Here is a 22,882-nt window from a genome sequence, read left to right as displayed (position 1 = left end):
GTTTAAGACTTAAGCCAAAAAGATAAACTCTTCCCCACAAACCTTTGATTGTTTGATTAAGTTGCTAAAGGCTATGCCTTTCTCCACATCTTTGGGTTAGCTTTTTTCCACTCCTCCCATCTCTCATGTCCCATGAAGAGACTGGAGGCAGTTTTCTTTTACCCTTTGTTTGGTGAAGTTAAGATATTATTTATGTAGGGTGGGTTTTTTTCTGCACTTGGGAGAATTCTTGGTTTGCCTTGGAAATGTGACTTTGTATCTGAACCCTCGTTGATTTGCAAATGACTTTGCTTTACACTAGAAAATAAAGCTTTTGGATACTTACCTGGCAGGGGAGATGCCATGATCACAAAGGTGATTTTCCCAGGGTGAGGCTTATCCACTGCACTCCAATGTGCTGACCCCTGTGATTTCCCCAAATGTGGTAAACTTGACTGCATAATCTGTGGTAGTGGGGGACTGCGTTTGTGTTCTCCCCAGGCAAAATAAAATAAAATAAAATAAAATAAAATAAAATAAAATAAAATAAAATAAAATATAATAAAGCTTTTGGGAGTGCAGGCATTTTTGGTAGTTCATCAACAGTAATAAGACCTCCCAATCCTATTCTTTTTCTTTCTGTGTTTATTTTCTAATTCTCCACCATTTCCACCAGAGACCTGCAAAATTACGAGTTGCACTGGTTTGCAACACTAGGGTCCGAGGAAGTATGGAAATGTGCTTTCTCAAAGCTCTGGAGAGTGAAAATCATTGGTGAACCAGTCCTCGAAAGCTGAAAGGGCTCCTTAAGAGGAGGGTGTAGAGCAGGGGTCCCCAAACTATGGCCCGCGGGCCGCATGCGGCCCCCTGAAGCCATTTATCCGGTCCCCACCCCACTTCCGGAAGAGGCACCTCTTTCATTGGTGGTCGGTGAGAGGAGCATAGTTCCCATTGAAATACTGGTCAGTTTGTTGATTTAAATTTACTTGTTCTTTATTTTAAATATTGTATTTGTTCCCGTTTTGTTTTTTTACTTTAAAATAAGATATGTGCATTGTGCATAGGGATTTGTTCATAATTTTTTTTAATAGTCCAGCCCTCCAACGGTCTGAGGGACAGTGAACTGGCCCCCTGTGTAAAAAGTTTGGGGACCCCTGGTGTAGAGTGTGGGCAAATTTGAGAGAGGGGAAAACTTGGGAGTTGAGCACAGATTATATCAGGCCTTTGTAAGTGAGTTTCAAAACAGCACATTTGTAATGAGTAGGAAAGTTTGAAAGCATGTCGTTAGAGATTGTGCTCAGAAAGTTTGCAGGCCCCTAGGAACAGTAAGATAATACACACCTTAAAAGGGACCTGGCCAGGACAACAATAAATAGAAAACAAGTCTGTGATAAATGTTAGGCTGATGAGAGGGTGAATTTTAGGTAAAATTATGCACATAGGAGAAATAGGGATACACAAGATATATTTGGATGATGGATATTTAGGCAAACCCAGGTTTACAGTTGTTAGTATGGAAAATAATACAATAATAAATAATACAAGGATAAACTCTGTGTTTTGTGTACTCACAACAAAACCTACTTTTGCTTCACACTGTGTGTTCATCACTAGCTGACACTCCATAAAGCCAAATCTAGGGGAGTGTGTTAGGCAAGTAGACATCTGGTTCAGACAGCAAAGGGAAAGGAAAGCAGAGTCTATCTTCTCCTTAAGAAGCAGGTGAAATGTTTGAAACCAGGAGGGCCTGTGTGAAAGAGGGAAGGAGCAATAGCAGGAAATGGAATCCTAGAAGAATATTCATAACTAAAGACAAAAGTTGCAACAGGAAAAATTGTTGTGTTGTTTTGAAGTAACACAAGTTCCTGAAATTGAAGGAGCAAGTTTAGAGCTATGCCCAGCTGAAGGCATGAGTCTTTCCTTGCTTCAATAGAATAGAGTAAGACATGAATTTATGAACTCTGTAAAATAGACTGAGTTCATATTTTTGAAATTCACAGGTTGTTTGGCTTCCATGAGATGAAGTGATTTCAGATGTGACTCATTCTATCCCTTGATAAGTGGAATCATGATGTCAGGTACTCATGCCCTTGTTAGGTGCACACAGGCTCATGGGACTCCCAATGCTCTTAGGAAAGCAATGTGGTAGGCTTACTTAGGGACTCTATCCTCTCAAATATTAGGCAATGTTATAATTTATATTACTGATTCAAAAATAATTGCTGATCATAGCACTGCTATTAAAGGCATATGAATATTTTTAATGTGTAATCATTTCTCAAAACTCAGTTTAAAAACAATTGCCCAAGTTATTTTAATTATGTTTTAGTGTTCTAACCCATCCACCCATCTTGTTGACCTATATGCTCTGTGAAAACTCTCTCAGCTGAGTCCTTGTATATACCAACTGTCTCTATCATAGGAAAAAGGTAGTTTTATCTTTATCAAACTAGTAGGGGAATATAATGCTTTTATACTATTGAGATTGTGAGATGTGAGATAATAGGTTGTGAATCTGGATCAATATTTAGTTTTGGGATTTATATTTTCCTTCCAGAATGCTCAAAGACAGAAAAGGAGACCAGCAGACTGAGAAGGAGCCCATACAAGTGAAAGGTTATCTGATAGATAGATATATACTTGTGCCATGGGGCACTCAATGTACATTTGTCTTCCTCTGGGGACTTGGCACAAAATGTTTCAGAGAATCATCTTATTCTTTTGGCAAATGGATGTGGGCAGAACCCTTCACATCTGATACAACCTGAATTTTTAATAATACATCCTGCAATTTCCTCCCTATAGTCTAAGCAACCACCCTATGAAGTTCCTCATGATTTTCTTTCCATGTTAGGACCTTTTATGACTTTTGTCTTTTGCTCCTGCTCTTATTTCTTTAAATTAAATTCTTAGTTTTCTTCCTCTTTAGTTTGAGGTTGTTTGTTCTATCATTTGTGCCCCCCACAGTGCTTGGTTATAAGTCTGTAAAAGCATAAAGTCTGTGCTACTATACTATTTTTGTCTTTTACATTCACCATGTAGGTAGTCTATTGCTTAGTCATCTTTGTTCCTGCCACATTGCAAGGATACTCAAAACACTCTCAAAATGTCAAAAGGCTTTTTGTACATCAGTGTATGTATAGTCAAACTGACTGTCTGAAATGTTTGCAGGTTGAATGCATATGCTTGACTTCATTTTTTATTTCTATAGTGATGTGCTGTGTGAGATAGACACTTAAATTCACTGAACCTTTTGTTTCTTCTATTAAAAGTTGCATTTTTTTAGATAACGTCAAAGATGCTTTTCAGTCTTACATCCTTAGTCTGTATTTCAGGTCTTTCAGTGAGACCTTGGGAAAGTTATGTAATCTCTTTGGTAAATGCAGAAAGTACTTTTAAACTCCAAGGGTGATGGTGAATGTTAAAAAAGATAAGATCTGGAATGAATTTAGAATGGTTCAGTAAATAAATGTTTATTGAGCATCTGCCTAAGCAACAGCAATTGTGCTAAATATTGGGGCTGTAGAGATGACTAAGATACTATCTTGACTCTGGGGAAGTTATGCCCTAAAGCTGATCCTGGAACATAACACTGATTCCCTAACTGTTCATTCTCTTCTTCTTTCCCTTGCTGGCCTAGCACTGATTTGAAATGGAATAAAGAGACCACTTTACATTTCACATTATTTTTCACATGGTATTAAAATGCAGTAATGAACCTTACCTTAAGACCCGAAGCTGAAGTTAATGTCATTCCTTGGAAGACATAATTAGAAAGTAATGAGGCCAGACAAGAATAGCCTGAGATCAGATGGGAGTTATGTGCTTCAGAATAAGAATTTTGTGGGAGTAACTGGTCCAACATTCCCTCAGCCTGGGAATAGCATTTAAGGTGTCTTTATCTTAAGAATTAAAAAAATATGTTTTCTAGTTTATTAGGAGAGGAACAAAGTAAACACAGGGACTAATTTGCCTAATGCAGTAATTATATATATGTTTTGCACACAATAAAATAATTGCTTAAGAAGGTTATGCTGTTTTTTTCAAAACAAGCCAGCCAGTGGGTTTGGACTCTAGAAAAACTGCCTACACATTTTAAAGATGAACACATGCCATTCAGTTTTGAAACTTCTTTCTTACCCTACTGGTTTGTTTCACTTCACCAGTCTCTGTGTCAATCATTTACATATATCAAAAGTTGTGGTCACATACTGGAATCCCTGCTGAAAACGAGCAATCCGATGATTTCTACACAAAGATGTACTTAACTACTTACAATTTAAAAATGCCACAATGAGAAAGTCAGAAAATGCTGGACTTTCTCTCTTTTTTTTAAAGCATTAATTACTTAGCTGTTGTGGATTTGGCTGAGTGTGTTAATATAGTGAGTTATATCAATGATAGACAATGAACTATCACAGTAGGGAAGGAGTTCTCTGTAGAGGAAAAAGAATCTTCAAAAGCATAGTGATAAAAAAGAGTGTTCAGGAATGCCAAGAGTATATGTTGATTGCAAAGTGGGCAATGAAACTGGTATGATCAGTTGTGTATGCACGTAAACAGTCCTTTACATTGTTCCAAGGGTTTGGGACACTGTTCTGTGTGCCACTGAATGTTCTAAAGTAGTATATTGAAAGTTTTGTATTTGTATTGGCATGTGGTCAGTCTACCCACCTGTCTTTATGCCTATACATTGCCTCTGTGCCTGCCACAGGAGTCAGTAAGGACTTCTAGATTTCCAGGTCCAGGTACCATTCATGATCTCCAGCTTTAGCATCACTGGAGCAATGAGGTACGTAGGATATGTAGCTGGAGGAGAATCTCTGTAGACTTAGTGGAAAAAGTTAAGACTCTCCTGGAGCCTCAGCATGGGACCACAGTTTGCTGTAGTTGTACAAACAGAATAAGATAGTCTTGGAGCACTCATCTCCTTTTGCAAGTGGGAGGATTCTCTCCCCATGCAAATGACATGAATTGTGTAGTATGTCAAGTGACACCAATGCAAACTTGATTCTTTAATAGAAAACCCAATTTTGTTTATTTGGAGAAGTTGAAGTTCTTCTTTGTTTCCTATTCTAGACCTGCCCCATTAAAAGGAGAAAATGAGAAAGTGTTGCAGATACATGGGAACAATGGTAGGTTCTCAGCAGCTGCCCCCATTCTATTGAGAGGCAACAATGTCATACAGAAAGTTGACTTGAGCTCAAGAGTTGGATGTGTCTGGCCCTGGCCGGTTGGCTCAGCGGTAGAGCGTCGGCCTAGCGTGCGGAGGACCCGGGTTCGATTCCCGGCCAGGGCACATAGGAGAAGCGCCCATTTGCTTCTCCACCCCTCCGCCGCGCCTTCCTCTCTGTCTCTCTCTTCCCCTCCCGCAGCCAAGGCTCCATTGGAGCAAAGATGGCCCGGGCGCTGGGGATGGCTCTGTGGCCTCTGCCCCAGGCGCTAGAGTGGCTCTGGTCGCAACATGGCGACACCCAGGAGGGTCGCAACATGGCGACGCCCAGGATGGGCAGAGCATCGCCCCCTGGTGGGCAGAGCGTCGCCCCCTGGTGAGCATGCCGGGTGGATCCCGGTCGGGCGCATGCGGGAGTCTGTCTGACTGTCTCTCCCTGTTTCCAGCTTCAGAAAAATGCAAAAAAAAAAAAAAAAAAAAAAAAAAGAGTTGGATGTGTCTTGTCTAGAAGAAGTGCTGTTTTCTTGCTAATTGGTTTAAAAGTGGTATGTGAGTGACCCAATTCTAGTCTATGAGATGCAAGAAGGGGTTTCCTCAAGGTGTTTTGCAAAGTTCACTCCTCCTTTTGGAAGTTGGATGAGAAATTCATCTATACCTCCTGGTGAATGTGAGCATGAGGCCAAGAGCTAGGTTTGTATGGAAGCCACCTTAGGACTTCAAGGTTAAGTTAGGGGAAAGCTTGGGGCTGAGAATAAAGACAGAAAGAACCAAGGTCTTGATGTCATGGTTGACGCTTTGAATCCACTGTTCCTGAAACATTCCATCTCTGGCCTTCCACTTATGATAATTAAAACATTTATGTAAACTAAACCAATTTGAATATCTTTGCATTCTTTTTCTACTTCATTGTGTTGTCCCACCCCTCCTTTTAGAACCATGTGCCTGGCTCTGCTACTTTCTTCCACAGTCATCCTCTTGAGTCTTAGGTCATTGTTCTATGCCCATTTAGGAAATCGACACCTGACTGATATGTATCTTTTTTTCCCTCTTATCTTGCCATCATCCTTGGTAATTCTGATATCCTTGGAATGTCGTGTCCAGCATCCTTACATCAGGGACAGTGAACCCCTACTCTGACGATCTTTACCTCCATTCCTCCCCAGCACTTATTTCCAAAGTCACATCTTAAAATTTATTCCATTTTCTAACCGAAAAGCTCTATCTTTTCTCATCACTTCTTCCAGCAGCCCCACTTCCTTTCAACTAAACCTGGTTTCTGACCTTATTACATCTTCCAGCTCTGGCTTCCTTCCTGGCTTCCCATTTGTTAAGTTTCTTACTAGTTTCAGTTCCCTCCCTGAACTAGCCCAGAACCTGTTTCCACATCCCTACTACCCTATTATCAGCACCCTACTGCTCTCTGCCCTATGGCCATGTACTGATTTTCAGTAGACCTTAGCTTTTGCATGATCTGATCATTATTTTTACAGCTAGTATTTCTGGGTGAGGTGGTACTAGAGTTAAAACACACAATTAGATGAAATCCACTTAAATTTGTTATTTTAAGTTCACTGGAAGGAAGTACCATTCAGTGGTCTTTGTATTCAGAAATTTCTGTGATATTGACCATCAGAACTTTTACCTATTTGTCAAACCTCTATCCACTTTCTTACTTCCTCATTCTTAGCAGTTGCCCTGGCTTTCTGCTTCACAGAGAAAATAGAAGCCACCAGTAGAACATACCTCACATATGCTTACATCTTCACCCTTGTGGCTTCTTTCCCCATCTATCCTTTTTCTGCTTCTGTCTCAAAGGAGGAAGCACTTACTAGAGAAAGACCTTCCCGTGGTTGTCCTTGACTTTATTGTTTGGCCAGTTCTAGAGTTTTTACCAATGGTTAGTCAGGTGCATGTGTGTTCCCTATGTTTACAACCTCTCTGTTCCTGCTTCTTCTGAGCCTGTTCTCATGCAGACTGGCACGTGCTGGCTTGGTCCTGGAAGATTCAGTCACAGTCATTTTCTGAAATGCACTTTCCTCAGAGCATGGGATTTATGAGGACCTTGTCCTCACCAGCTGATGGCAAGGGAATTAACTGAGCTGTTGAGGGTTAGGAATCAGCTACCTGGGAAGAGCCCTAAGCAAACTGTCAGCCAACTGGGGATCTTTATTTCCCCTTAACTCTGCGACCAAACTTTTTTAAAATTTATTTTTCAACCACAGTTTATATCCAGTGCCATTCTACATCAGTTTCAGATATATAGTAAAGCGACCAGAAAACCATGCACTTTACAGAGTGGTCCTACTGCTGCCCCAAGAAACCACCTGGTACCATACCAGTTATCTCTATAGTAATGGCTATATTCCCACACTGCAATTTGTATCTCTGTGGCTATTCTGTAACTACCAATTTGTACTGCTTAATCTCTTTACTTTTTTCACCCAGCCCCCACCAACCCCAACTCCCCTCCCATCTGACAGCTGTCAGTCTATTTTCTTTATCTATGAGTCTGTTTCTATTTTGTTTGTTGGTTTATTTTGTTCATTAGATTCCACATATAAGTTAAATCATATGGTACTTGTCTTTCTCTGACTGGCTTATTTCACTTAGCATATCATACCCTTTCAGTCCGTCTGAGCTGTGACTGAAATTTAACCTCATGCTCTCTGATTCCCCCCTGGGATTACAATTTCTGTAGAACTTGGCCTGCTTTGCTGGTATCATCATGTGGGTTGCCTTTTACTGCAAAACTGCTTTTGTAGTAATCTAAGCAGAAAGAAATCTTGTTAGAAAGATGTTGAGGGCTCTAAATATCAGGGAGAGACTGCCGGACAAGTTTGATAAAAGGACAAGGAGCAGGACAGCTCCAACAGGTCAGGAAGAAGGCAGCACCCTGGACATCTGGCCAGAAGATGTGGCTGTGGACTGATTCTAACTGACCTGTTTTCTTTGTGTTACTTATTCAGAGTTCAGTGTCGTGAGCAAGAGCATCAGAACCTGAGGGAAGCTGAGTCACTTGCTTGTGTTGTGACTGCTAGGGCAGGAATGAAGATGATGATGGGGAAGAAGTTTTGTGGCCTTCATGTGCTGCAGTGGGAGGTGGAATGCTTCACCCCATCTTGACTACCCTGATAGCTGCCCTTTCAGCTTTTCACCATCTGTGCACATCTTTACATACTCACAGTTATGAGAAAGATTGATTTGCTTAATGCCATCCTGAAAAGTGAACTCATCCTCTTCCTGATTTACTTCACTCAGTTCCAAATTCAGTGGCTCAAAGTTTCCCTTCGTTTACTTGGAAAGGAAAATGCTGCCATTTTATTTATACCACTGGTAACAACATTTTTAAATGGTTATCTCAGAGAAGAGCTTCAGGGATTTAGAACCATTACAGTGAATAAGCAGCAGCATATTTATTTCATAATATGATACCATATCTCTGATCTAATTTCCAACTAATTTTCCTCTTTTTATTTTTTCTTTTTTGTAGGCTTTCTGCCTATGGAAGAAGAGGCATAGCTGAAAACTCAGTGTTTTGAGATAAGAACATTTCCTCTGTTGTACCAGGTCACAAAGATGCACCAATTCTCCCAGTTTCCTCCTCTGTGGACTTGTAAAATGTGTTGACATTTTCTAATCTATTCTTAAGTGTGGTATGAAAAACATGAGAGGCAACATACTTCAGAAAAACCTTCTAAATGGTAAACATGGATGCCCCTTCTGCTTCTAGCAAAGGGGCTGGCACTTCCTGGGATCCTTGTTAGATAGAGTTATTTAGATCACATGGGCTTGGGTTGGTAGCTTGTTTACTTTCTGTTTTAGTCTGGAAAGCTGGAGTTGAATGGCTATAATTAAGTCACATTTCTCTACACTGCTCAGACTCTAGACCAGAACACCAGTAAAGATTTACACAACCCACTTGCTGGGATTTTCTCTATCATTTTGATTATCAGTGTTGAAAGAGAAAGCCAAATACTTTTAATAGAAGTGCTCAACAGGCTTCTTGGGGCTTTAGGAGTAGAAATCGCTTTGTTTATTGCCTGTTATTCCCAATGGTCAATGATAAACCTCAGCGGTCATGAAATTTCAATGGTCATAAAGTCTTTGTTGTAGAATAATAATATTCCATACCATTTCATAATTATCCAAGGACTTACTGATTACAGCAATTATAAAACTTTATTAGTGTATCAATAATTTATATTAGCATCATAAGTTAATAATTCCACAATTCAAACTGTTTTGTGTCTTATTTATCTGCACTGCTGTGCTGGAGTTTTTACAATTTACATCCCCTTGAATGAAGCAGCAGCCATGGAAACATTCTGCTCAGATCCCCTGCTGTGCTGTGTAAGTGGTACAGGGCCCCAGCTATGGCCTTTCTGTCTACCATTGCATTTCCCCCAAGGACACACTTCCCACAGGCTGCTTCTCCCAGTGGCTAAGCATGGCTGGCATTCTAAGTCTAATTGATTCTTGCAAAAAGCAGGTATTCTTTACAGCAGTGGTCCCCAGCCTTTTTTGGGCCACGGACCGGTTTAATGTCAGAAAATATTTTCATGGACTGGCCTTTACGGTGGGATGGATAAATGTATAACGTGATCAAGACAAGCGTCAAGAGTGAGTCTTAGATGGGTGTAACAGAGGGAATCTGGTCATTTTTAAAAAATAAAACATTGTTCAGACTTAAATATAAATAAAACAAAAATAATGTAAGTTATTTATTCTTTCTCTGTGGACCAGTACCAAATGGTCCATGGACCGATACTGATCCATGGCCCAGGGGTTGGAGACCACTGCTTTACAGGCTTGAGGACTCTCCAATGGCCTGGTTGAAGCATCTTAGAATGGCCTTGCAATTGGAGTCTCTACTTATCCTGTCCTTCCTCTTACTTCACACAGGCAGACCTGCACTGAGGTCTGAACGCTCACCTCACTATTCCTTCCCACTCCCGTATTTTTCTCTAACAGGTATTTTAAATACATCTCTTGGTGTCTACTTATTTTAGATTGTCTTTCAAATTGTTTTACCATTTACAGTCTTCAAAGTTTCAGTCTTTAAAAACTTTTTTGAGGGGTGGTTACAGGGGGTGGGGGGAGGGAAGGAGGGAGAGGGGGAGGGAAAGGGGGAGAGGGAGGGGTACAAAGAAAACTGGATAGAGGGTGACGGAGGATGATCTCTCTTTGGGTAATGGGTATGCAACAGAACTAAATGACAAGATAACCTGGAAATGTTTTCTTTGAATATATGTACCCTGATTTATTGATGTCACCCCATTATAAAACAAACAAACAAACAAACTTTTTTGATTGTTTAACTTATCTTTTTGAAATTTATTTTAAATTATAGTTGACATACAAAAATTAGTTTCAAATGTACAACATAGGGATTCAACATCAAAGTGACCACTATTTCTATTTGCTGCATCTACTAATTCTCATCAGGATGGTTCATTTCTTCCTGCATATTGTAATTTTTTATGTAGACCTATTTATAGTAAAGACTTTTACTCCAGGGCTCTGTGATTGTTTAGGTTATGAATGTAAAATATCAGTTTTGAGTTTCTTTCTGAATGAACCCTAGCAAGTTCAATGTCTCCATGAGTTAGTTATTTTACGGCTTATGAAATTTGCACTAAACAAGTGTAAATTTATATTTAGATGAAAACATTTTTCCTGTTACTTTGGTGAGTTGAGTACTTTTTCTAGATCCACTTTTTCATAAACTTAGGAAGCTCTTTGTGTTTCCATTTGAGGGCTGCATTCCAGCTCCTCTACTCTGACTTAGCCTCCTGAATCACACCTTGTATTCTCTTGTGGGTATTAAAACTTTAGTCTTAGCTACCAAGGGAAGTTTTTATTTTTACTTCTGGAAATAGCCATTTTCTTCTTTGGAGCAGAGCTGCTAACACAAATTAATTTTATTTTTCCAATATTTCTACATGTTTGTTTCCATCCATGTCAGATCAGTCTCTCATGTCTCTGATTGTCTGGGTAGGATTCTGTAGCATTGATTATTATCTGCTGAATAATTGCTACAAATTCAATGTATATTCAATATCTGTATTACTCCTGCTCTCTCTATTAGTTTCATTTGACTTTTAAAATGACCTGTTTTATTCTCTGTCCCTTCAGTAGTTTATAAACTCTTAGGGAAGTTACCATGACTTTTTTTAAATTTTATTTTTTTATTCTGTCTCTTCAAAAAGTTCTACCATAATAACTGTTCAATGAATGTTTTCAAATTCACTTTTAAAATGTATAATTCAAAAATAATTTGTAAGGAGGCTCCATGCGAAGTTTCAAAAATGTTCATTAACTGTTGAAGAACTGCATCTTTTGCCAATACAGGGTTCAGGCTTTGGAATGAAAGAGATGAGATTTTTTTTATAGTTTGTGAGGTTTGATAAAACATTGAAGAGTATATTATTAATGTGAATCATGCCATTGAGGTCACATGAACAACAAGGTCATGTCTGTGCTCTGCTTTACATTACCTTAGAGTGAATTATTTTAAATCCAGTCATTGCTATGACTATCAGTCGAGGTGTGAAACCAGACTGTACCATGTCTTATCTGTACTGTGAAGCTGTTGCTGTCTGTCTTGGCTTCTCTGTCCTATCCCTGGGGAGATGCTTGTGAAAACCTTTTCAGCCATTCTGCTGAACAGACAAACCCAAAAGGGAGAAAAAAATGTTAACATTTCTATGGGGCAACCCTTGAGCAGTAGAGGATGAGAGACTACACAAATCATCTACTCTTTCTTTTGTCTCTCAGGTGAACAACACTGAATCCCATTCTACACAGTTTCCCAAAAGTCTCTAGTAGGGTAAAGAGCCAGTTGCCTATACTGAAGACCATTTTAATAATATAGAAGCTTCCTCTTATCCATAGTTTCATTTTTCATGGTTTCTGTTACCTGAGTCAACCACTGTCCAAAAATATCAAAGATAAAATTCTATAAATAAACAATTTATATGCTTTAAATTGGGTGCTATTCTGGGTAGTGTGATGAAATCTTGTGCCATCTAGATTTGTCTCACCTGGGATATGGATCATCCCTTTGTCCAGCATCTTCTTTGCTGTATTTGCTACCATCCTGTTAGTCACTTAGTAGTGGACTCAGTGATCAAACTGTCTGTTGTGATATTGCAATGCTTGTGCTCAAGTAATCCTTATTTTACTGAGTAACTGCCTCAAAGTGCAGGAATAGTGATGCTAGCACTTCAGATATGTCAAAGAAATGAAAGTGGAAAGGTATATGTGTACAGGAAAAAAACATAAAATGTATAAGGTTTGATATATATATATCCATGTTTTTAGACATCCATCCAGTTCCGGAACATATCCCCCTTGGTAAGAAGGACATTTCTTACTCTACAAACTTGTTTAGATTCTGGGTTTTTTTGTTTTGTTTTGTTTTTTTTTTGGAAATCTAGTTTAAGACATCTAAACTGTCATGTTAGAGAACAGTTGGTGAAGGCGTCTAATTTCTCTGAGGGAGAGGTTCATCTTTGTCAAAGAATTTGTAAACCTTATTTGAATACATATGTTTTGTTGGCATACATTTGGCCAAGAGAAAGAATAGAGTTTTTAGGATTTTAGAGCCTGAAGTTTTGGTGTGGGAATCTTTAAATCACTGAAACCAAGGAGGGTTGAATTGGTAGAGAGATTTGGGTAGGTAGACTGACACTGCAGGGGCAAAAAATGCAGAACTGAGGACTGGAAGAGAAACTGCATCTTGTTCTTTCATATTTTGAACTCTGTATTTTCAACTATCTTCTTTTTTTCTCAATTGAAAAACGACTGTCATTGTTTGAAAGATGTGTTGTAGCCTGACCTGTGGTGGCACAGTGGATAAAGTGTCAACCTGGAATGCTGAGGTTGCTGCTTCAAAACCCTGGGCTTGTCTGGTCAAGGCACACATGGGAGTTGATGCTTCCTGTTCCTCCCCTTTCTCTCTCTCTATCTTTCCTCTCTAAAATGAATAAATAACAAATCTTTTTTTTTTTTTTATAATTTTATTTTTTTAATGGGGTGACATCAATAAATCAGGATACATATGTTCAAAGATAACAAGTCCAGGTTATCTTGTCGTTCAATTATGTTGCATACCCACCACCCAAAGTCAGATTGTCCTCTGTCACATTCTATCTTGTTTTCTTTGTGCCCCTCCCCACCCCTTTTCCCTCTCCCATTCCCCCCTCCCCCCCGTAACCACCACACTCTTATCAATGTCTCTTAGTTTCACTATTACATCCCACCTACGTATGGAATAATATAGTTCCTGTTTTTTTCTGATTTACTTATTTCGCTTTGCATCATGTTATCAAGATCCCACCATTTTGCTGTAAATGTTCCAATGTCGTCATTTCTTATGGCTGAGTAGTATTCCATAGTGTATATGTGCCACATCTTCTTTATCCAGTCATCTATTGATGGGCTTTTTGGTTGTTTCCATGTCCTGGCCACTGTGAACAATGCTGCAGTGAAAATGGGCTGCATGTGTCTTTACGTATCAATGTTTCTGAGTTTTTGGGATATATACCCAGTAGAGGGATTGCTGGGTCATAAGGTAGTTCTATTTTCAGTTTTTTGAGGAACCACCATACTTTCTTCCATAATGGTTGTACTACTTTACATTCCCACCAACAGTGTATGAGGGTTCCTTTTTCTCCACAGCCTCTCCAACATTTGCTATTACCTGTCTTGCTAATAACAGCTAATCTAACAGGTGTGAGGTGGTATCTCATTGCTGTTTTGATTTGCAATAAATAACAAATCTTTAAAAAAAAAAAGATGTGTTGTAGAGTGTGCTTTCTCTAAGCATGCCCATGGCTTTTTCCTCTAGACTGAATCTCTCCTCTTTTTCTGCTAAACTTTAAAGGTCTCCACAAGACAAGACTTGCAACCAGAGGAGCAATGGGGAGAGGCAGCTTGTTCTTGGCTTACCCCCTGAACCTGTTTGCAAGGCCCTCTTTTTCTCTGACTTTCTTGTAAGCTAACAGCAGCCCTGCATTGGCATACTTCTTTCCTATGTTTCTAGGGAACCAGAGCTGCTCTGCCTAGCCTCTCACCTGTTGCTTCTATCCTAAGTCCTTATTTCATCTTCCTGTCCTCAGCTGTAATATATATACTTTCAGAGTCACCTGGAATCATGTTGCCAAATCTTTCCTGCACAAAATCAAGAACCCACATACTAATAACTGGCCCAAGGTAGACCCACTTCAGGCCCAGTCTACATACAGTAACAACCACTCCAGTGAGTAGGCAGTGTGGTCTGTGGGAAAAAATTATGTCCAGAGTCACAGTTTCATAACCAGCTGCTTGACCATGAATAAATCTCTCTGAACCTTTAAAAAACTGTTGTAATCATGTGGATCCAACTGATAATTGAATCAAGATTCTGGTGACTAAAGTATATAGACCAGAAGGCTAGCTAACAGGTCCTGCAGAATGCTCCTTGAATAAAGCCCATTCTTTCTTGACTGATAAACCACTATGTGACAATAAGACACTTGGGAGTTGAGGCCAACTAGAATAAAATGTTCCTTACGTGCTTTAATACTAGTTGTTTTTTCTGCCTTGATCAAATTGCCAAAAAGGCATATCTCCATAGCTGAGAAAGTTTTAATGTGTCCCTTTCATAGTGGCCCTAATGAGCCCTACTCATAGTGGAGGACATTGGTGTGATTTTCAACCACAGCTTTTTGGGAAGTTATGGCTAACAAGAGTTTGAAAGACATTTAGACCAAGAAATCATGTCTATCTCTTGAGTAATCATTTACAGACAGACTGGTACATTTATCATATCAAGCAGAGCCAACCTTATACAAAACATGAATTCTCTCAAGCTTAAACATATTATATAAAAAAATAAGTAGGCATAAAAATAACAAGAATAACAAATTATCAAAGTGAGATCTCATGAACAGATACGTTCCTCCAACCATTTCTGGTCTTTAGAATAATTCTGCAAGTTCAATATTATTCTCCTTGTTTTCCAGTGGAAGAAAATGATATTCAAAATTCCTCATCCAGCAACATATAGCTGGCAAATGGCAATGTTTGAATTAGAAGAATAATCCTTAGCATCATAATCATTAAGGTCATTGGCACTTGTATGTACACACTAATGACCACACCTGGGATGAGCACCTTAAGTGTCTTTTTTGTTATTGTTCTTGTTGCCCAAATAACTTCTTGAACTCTCATGTCATGACCATTCTATATATGTGGAAAGTTAATTTTGAAGGTTAAATGATTTCATCAAGGTCATACAATGGGTAGGTGGCAGCTCTGGAATTTTAATTAGGATATGAAAGGCTCTAACACAGTGTTTCCCAACCTTTTTTGTGCCATGCCCCACCTTAACCTTTCTAAAATTTTTATGTCCCCCCCTATGTAACATACATAATTTTTAACATTAAAAAATTGATTTGTTCACTTAATAAACATAAATGATAGGTTCTAGGAAGAAATCACTATGAAATTGTTAACAAAACACAGTAAGTAAAATTTCAAAACATATAATGAAAAACAGAAATTTAAATTCCAAATAATTTTAATACAGATTTTTCTATATTAATTTATTATTTTAATTTAGTGTGATCCTTGCGCTTGATGCTTGCTGCACAGAGATTTTATATTAGGTTCCAATTTGGTTAGCTTTAGTCTCAAGTCTCCACATTGTGTTATATCCAGCTGATTTCTTTTTTTTTTTTACCAGTAAATCATTTACAGCAGCACTAAATCCACATTCAGCTAAAAATGAAGATGGAAACGGTAGCAATAGTTTTCTTGCACATTTGGTTGAATTTGGGTATTTGATTTCTGTTTCCTCACAAAGCCATGCCATCGCTCCTTTGATATGAAATAAAGCTTTAACTGACTCATCATTTTGCAATTCTGCGAGTTCTTCTTGATGCTGCATATTTGATATATCAGACAAATCCACTAACATTGGTTGCATCATCCATGTTGGGAAATCAATTTGTTTTAAATCAGAAAATCTTTCTTTTAAATCAGCCGATAGAATACTCAAATGATTGACAATAACAAGTAAAGCGGTATCAGTTACTTCACATTTTTGGGGCCAATGGAACTGTTTAAAGTTTTTGTTGTTAATATGTTTCTGACATAACTCAATATTGGTAATGAAACCAAATATCTTTGCTTTTGCATCGACAAGAGTTTTATTTGTTCCTTGAAGTTGCTTATTTAATATTAATATATTTAGTTTTTCAAAGATATCGGCTAAATAACTCACAAATGCTTTACCATCTATTGTTAACAGATACTTCATTTCAGGTTTGTCGCTTAAAAAATCACTAAGAGTATCAAACAGTTCCATAAATCTTTTCAAACACTTTCCTTTAGATAGCCATCTTACTTCAGTATGAAGTAAAAGTCTCACATGGTCTTCATTTTGTTCTTCACAAAATAGCTTGAAAAGACGCTCACATTTGGCACTAGCTTTTATAGCATTAACACACTTTATTACTGTATGTAATACTTCATTCAGAACAGGCAAGATGTTTTTAGCTACCAAGTTTTCCCTATGAATAACACAATGCACAAGAATCATTTCTGGATTCGCATCTTTCATCAATTTTAAGCAGCCATTTTTCTTGCCCATCATATTGGGAGCACCATCTGCAGCACAAGATGTTCTATTTTTCATTGGTATATCATTGACATCTAAGTAGTTTTTTAGCTTATTATATATATCTTTGGAGGTAGTGGTGCTTTCTAATCTTTTACAGAACAACATTTCTTCAGCAAAATGTCCTTTATCGATATATCTTTCGTAAGTTATCAATACTGCCTCACTGTCTCTCAAAGTTGATTCATCCATTTGCAAGGAGAATTTTCTTGTTTTCAGCTTTTTCAATAAGTTGTTTTTCAATATCCTCACTCATTTCGTCTATTCTTCTGCTAACAGAATTGTTACTGAGCGGCATAGCTTTTACATCTTTGTCATCTTTTTCAAGAACCATTTTAAGAAATGCTGATATTGACGGTATTATTAAATTCTCTCCTATAGTGTGATTTTCTCCAGTTTTAGTGATGAATAAAGAAATTTGATAACTAGCCTCAAGAACACGATTATTAGTTGAAGTATGAGCAGTAAATAGAGACTTTAATGTTGTTCTTTTTTCAAAATTTTTCTTTAAAGTTTTAAAGTCACTCAAATCTGAATTAATATAAACACTATGTTTTGCCTTCAAATGCGCCTCAAGATAACCTCGTTTCATTGATTTGTTGGTCAAGCATTGCTGGCATAAAAGACAAAAAGGAATCCGCTCATCATGAACAGCAGGTATGAACCCAAATATTAAATATTCCTCCGAATATTGACGAGTTTTTTTCTTGCTTGCACCACTCATTTTACTATGGGCTATAAGAAATAAAAATAAGATCAATTAAAAACTAATATTAAAATATGTGTTAAAATATATTCAATGTGACATAGAGTAAACTTATACTAAAAATTCGTATTTATTTAAATGTATATAACACATTTACTACACTACCACCGCAAATCAAAAGGTATCTATATTTTTTCCACTTGACAAAATTTTCTGGAAAGTTATGCTTCTAAAATTAAAATTGTCGTGCATGCACTATTATAGCCCCAATAATATTTATAAAATATTATTGCTTTCTAGCCCCGATGCAAGAAGTACTTAATAAAGAGTTTAATATTGATAAAAATAAAATCAAATACTTACCAATTATATCTATACAATATATATATGTATATTTATTAAATCAACAAGCTTTTACAACAGTTTTGACTGACACTTATTTCAAATTAACACCAACTGAATGATGTGAAACACTACAGAAGTTGCAATGGGCCAATTAGGTGAGAATAACTGCATTGTTTAGTGAGTTTTTAAAACGTCCAGGGTTCCCCGCAGCAGACGGCAAGCTCCGCAGTGAACCCAGGACGAAGTTTACTTGAGGACGCCAATCACCCAGTTGATATTTTGGTCTCATCAAACGAAATTATACTTAATAATTATTTACTGCAATTATTTAAGAATTGCATTTTTTGTTAAATTTGGCACTGATATCTAGCATTGCACTTAAATGGCCTGGGGTGAAAGAGTTAAAGTCGTGTTGAGTCCATTTTCAAATTGCCCCCCTTAACTATCGAATTGCCCCCCTGTGGGGTGTGGGCTCCACGTTGGGAAACACCGCTCTAACACATTCACCCATTTCACTAGCACTCTGAAAACAGATTTCTCTTGTTCTGCCCTATGCCTGTCTCAACTGACATGCTTCTGTCATACATGTGACAAGGTTAGTTCACTTATCACAGTTTCTCCAAAGGGTCTGACTAATGCTGCTCTCTTCAAGGAACTGCTAACATGTCTAGTTTAAGCAATGTGCAAAACAACTGATGAGAATAAAACCTCTTCCTCCAAGGCTTCTCTTATGCATGATTTATTTTCTGGGCTAATAAGACCTAGAGGTGGTACTACAGGGTCAACTAATGAATCTTTGGTAACTCCAGTGTCTTGTGAAGCAATGAGTACAATTCAATAGAAGATGGGCACATTTTATGGTAAATCAGTTTCATCTGTGAGATTTCCTAAAACAATGTCTAAGGAGCCATGACAAGCTGGAAAACTCGATTGACAGTTGATTCAGATGGCTACTGTTATATTCTCATTCTTTTTGACATACCATGTTTATTTCTTAAATAGCAGAATGATAGATTCTTAGGATTAAAGGTGGGGAGAAATAATTTCATGTGTAGGTTGCATAGCAACTTTCTGAGTTTTAGCAAAACATCTTTGAAATTTCTGTGTTCAGAGAAAAACCTAAGAATAACACAAAGGAGGGAAACAACAGTCTCATTTTATTTCTAGAGTTAGCAACTAGGTGTCAGACTATTTTCTATTTGAATTCTTAAAATATCCAGCTTCTCTTTTTTCCACTCACCCCTGATGTGTTTCACCTAAATAGAAAGCCTATTATTGAGAGTTTTTAAAATAAATGTAAGGCCTATTAGCTAATTCCTAAAAAGCAGAACAATGCAGCACACAAAAATACAGTTTCACATATACTTGAATGCATAAACTAAAGAGGAATGTGTGAGGATAGAAATGAGATCCACTAACAATTTGCTGCATTCTGTTGGAGAAGGCTCTTGCCATCTGTAAACAGTTTGTATATCTGGAAATTGAGATTCTCCCTTTTAAGAATATCTAAAAGATTTTTTGTGAATTCTATTCTACACAAGGGCAAGATTACATTATAGATGATACCTAAGGAGAAAAGATGAAGAATTTTTTATTATAATCTTCTGCAAATTTGTGAAATAATTTTTATCTACCCTACTATGTCTCTTATGTGGTTTGTAGTTTTTCTTCACTGCCTTTCCTTCTAACTTTCCTGAAAAGAAACACCGGTGCCTTGTAGTTATACAATCTGTAATAAGAGACTAGTTCCCAATAGGACAATCTAGCTGGCCTTGGTTAGCCTTTAATATGACAATGCTACTAGAAAAAATAATCTCTGCCAATGATTTAACAAGTCCAGGCTCAAGAGTAGAAGAGTAAAGAACTAGGGGCTTGATCTGATTTTCCAAATCCTCTAATGTGAATTGAATGCAAACTCACAAGGTGGTCTTTCATGGACTAGTATCTTCACTTTCTTCTTGTATCCCAAATAAGGGAAAAGAATCTAGAATCTGGTCCTGTAAAGGGTAAAGTAGGCATGATGCCTACCACATTAGGAAAGAGAGATTTAATATTAAGTAAGGTACATGCTGTGGTAGACTGTAGTAAAGAAAATTCAGCTTTAAATTTTTTTTTAAAATTTTTTAATTTATCTGAAGGGAGAAGCAGGGAGGCAGAGAGATAGATTCCCGCATGCACCCGACTGGGATCCAACCAGCATACCCATCAGGGGACGATGCTCTGCCCATCTGCGCTGTTCCTTTGTTGCAACCGGAGCCATTCTAGGGCTTGAGGCAGAGGCTATGGAGCCATCCTCAGCACCCGGGCCAACTTTGCTCCAATGGGGCCTTGGCTGTAGGAGGGTAAGAGAGAGACAGAGAGAGAGAGAGAGAGAGAGAGAGAGAGAGAGAGAGAGAGAAAGGAGAGGGGGAAAGGTGGGGAAGCTGATGGGTGCTTCTCCTGTGTACCCAGGCCGGGAATTGAACCCAGAACTTCCACACGCCAGGCTGATGCTCTACCACTGAACCAACTGGCCAGGGCCAGAAAACTTATCTTTTTATTTTATAGATAAAATACTGAAGTTAGAGTTATTAAATGCCTCAAAAATTATGTAGCTAAACACTCATGGAGTAAGAACTCAGTCCTAGATGTGTTTTTTTTCTGGTCCCACTGAGCTAGTAGAAGCAAGGGGTGGCTGTCTGAAGAGCCACTGCCTATAGCAATTATTGACACTAAGTTAGGTTATTTCTCTATTTTTTAGTTCAAAGATTTGAATTCAACTAATAAATTTTTTATAATGGAATCTTATAACAACAGTGCCATGGTTACTCTTACCAGGATTTAGTGCTAATTGAGCTTCTTTTTACCCATCAATTTTCATGGCATTATAAGTAAATGCATGCAGGGAAAGTGAGAAAATATAACCCATAATAGAAGGTTTTGGGGTCCCAGGGATATAGCTCTACTGTAGAAATACAGCTCTACCAGAGGGAAGCCTTAGATGATAGCCTCTACACAGGGCTTTGCCCAAAATGTATCAGTGATGGAAAATTAAAAATAACCTTTTCCTGAACTCATGAGGAGGGTAAGTTGATGAGAAAGTATCATTCATACCACATTTTGTTTAGTTCTAATTAGTACATTAAGATTTCTGAAAGTCAAATTGCAATCGGATAATTGGTGTCTTCATAAAAGGCAGCATATGTTAGGGAGTAGTAGCAACCACAAGAACATAACAAAGAAGAAAAGTTGTGGGTAGATGTATTTTCACAATTTTTCAGTACTGTTTGTTGGTAACTGAAAATTCAGCTAATGAAAAAACCCACTGTTCATGGCTTTGAAAAGAAGTACTTCTAAATAACTCATTTCATTAATTCTTTTTTTATCTGCCTGGGTTGCCAAGAACCCAGATACAAAACCCCAAGATCACCAGCTTAAGTGTGGGCTCATCTGGCTTGAGCATCATCTCACTAGCATTAGCATGGGGTCATTGGCTTGAGCGTGGGATCACAGACATGACCTTGTGGTTGTTGGCTTGAGCCTGAAGGTCGCTGGCTTGAAGCCCAAGGTTGCTGGCTTGAAACCCAAGGTCTCTGTCTTGAGCCCAAGGTCATTGGCTTGAACAAGGGGTCATGGGTTCAGCTGTAGCCCCCTGGTCAAGGCATGCATAAGGAAGCAATCAATGAATAACTAAAGTGCCACAACTACAAAATAATGTTTCTCATCTCTCTCCCTTTCTGTCTGTCTGTCTCTCACTAAAAATAAAACTTTACTTATTAATTTGAGAGAGAGAGAGAGAGAGAGAGAGAGAGACATTCAACTGTTCCTGTATGTGCCCTGACTAGGGATTGAACTGTAAGCTTGGCTTATCAGCACAATGCTTTAACCAAACAAGCTAGCTGGCCAGGGCTACATAGTCTTTAGTTTATACCACTGTGACCCTTATCACACTTTATGCCTATTAGTTTGGCATCATAAATAATAATGTTCGCTGTTGCTGTTGGTATGTCCCAGTTTGGAAAACATGCTATTCTACACAAAAGTATTTGCCAATTATCTGGGGTATTCTAGTCATTACATTGTACATGAAGACATATGTGCTAACTCAGGTTGAAACTGGTTCTCATCTCTGCCAGTGCACAGCTGTCATCCTGGATCCTGGGATCCTCATTTACATCATCTGATGCAATCCTTTCTTATGTTGGCCTTCTTTACCTGCATTCTATTCTTCCTTTCTTTTTTTTGACAAAATACAATTAAGTTTATTTATTTTTTTTTATTTTTATTTTTTTTCACTTTTTTTTTCCTGTATTTTTCTGAAGCCGGAAATGGGGAAAGACAGTCAGACAGACTCCCGCATGCGCCCGACTGGGATCCACCTGGCACGCCCACCAGGGGGCGACGCTCTGCCCACCAGGGGGCGATGCTCTGCCCCTCCGGGGCGTCGCTCTGTTGTGACCAGAGCCACTCTAGCGCCTGGGGCAGAGGCCGAGGAGCCATCCCCAGTGCCCGGGCCATCCTTGCTCCAGTGGAGCCTCGGCTGCAGGAGGGGAAGAGAGAGACAGAGAGGAAGGAGAGGGGGAGGGGTGGAGAAGCAGATGGGCGCTTCTCCTGTGTGCCCTGGCCGGGAATCAAACCCGGGACTTCTTACACCAGGCCGATGCTCTACCACTGAGCCAATCGGCCAGGGCCAAGTTTATTTTTTTAAGCAAGAGAGAGATGGGAGGACGTTGTGGGGAAGGAAGAGAGATAAGCATAAACTCCTAGTTGTGTCACTTTAGTTGTTTATTGATTGCTTCTCATACATGCCTTGATCTGGGGGCTCAAGTTGAGCCTCTCACCCCCTTGCTCAAGCCAGCAACCTTGGGTTTCAAGCCAGCAACCTTGGGTTTCAAGCCAGTGACCCTGGGTTTTAAGCCAGCCACTTTTGGTCTCAAGCCAACTCCAGTGGGATCATTTCAAAGACCCGATGTTCAAGCTGGTGACCTCAGTGTCTAAGGCTGACAGTCTATCTACTGTTGCAGTCAGGCTTTAA

General features: G+C 38.7%; 1 non-coding gene across 1 annotated transcript; it reads left to right on the top strand.

Annotated features, from left to right (window-relative positions):
* The first annotated feature begins 317 nt into the window (after positions 1-317).
* Positions 318-480, top strand: LOC136327651 (U1 spliceosomal RNA). Its single transcript, XR_010729829.1, has one exon. It is a non-coding gene; the product is annotated as a U1 spliceosomal RNA (small nuclear RNA).
* The last annotated feature ends 22,402 nt before the right edge of the window (positions 481-22,882 follow it).

The sequence above is a fragment of the Saccopteryx bilineata genome, chromosome 2, assembly GCF_036850765.1.
Source record: "Saccopteryx bilineata isolate mSacBil1 chromosome 2, mSacBil1_pri_phased_curated, whole genome shotgun sequence".
Classification (NCBI taxonomy): Eukaryota; Metazoa; Chordata; class Mammalia; order Chiroptera; family Emballonuridae; genus Saccopteryx; species Saccopteryx bilineata.
The sequence above is the reverse complement of the archived record's forward strand: the minus strand, read 5'-3'. Positions and strand labels throughout refer to the sequence as shown.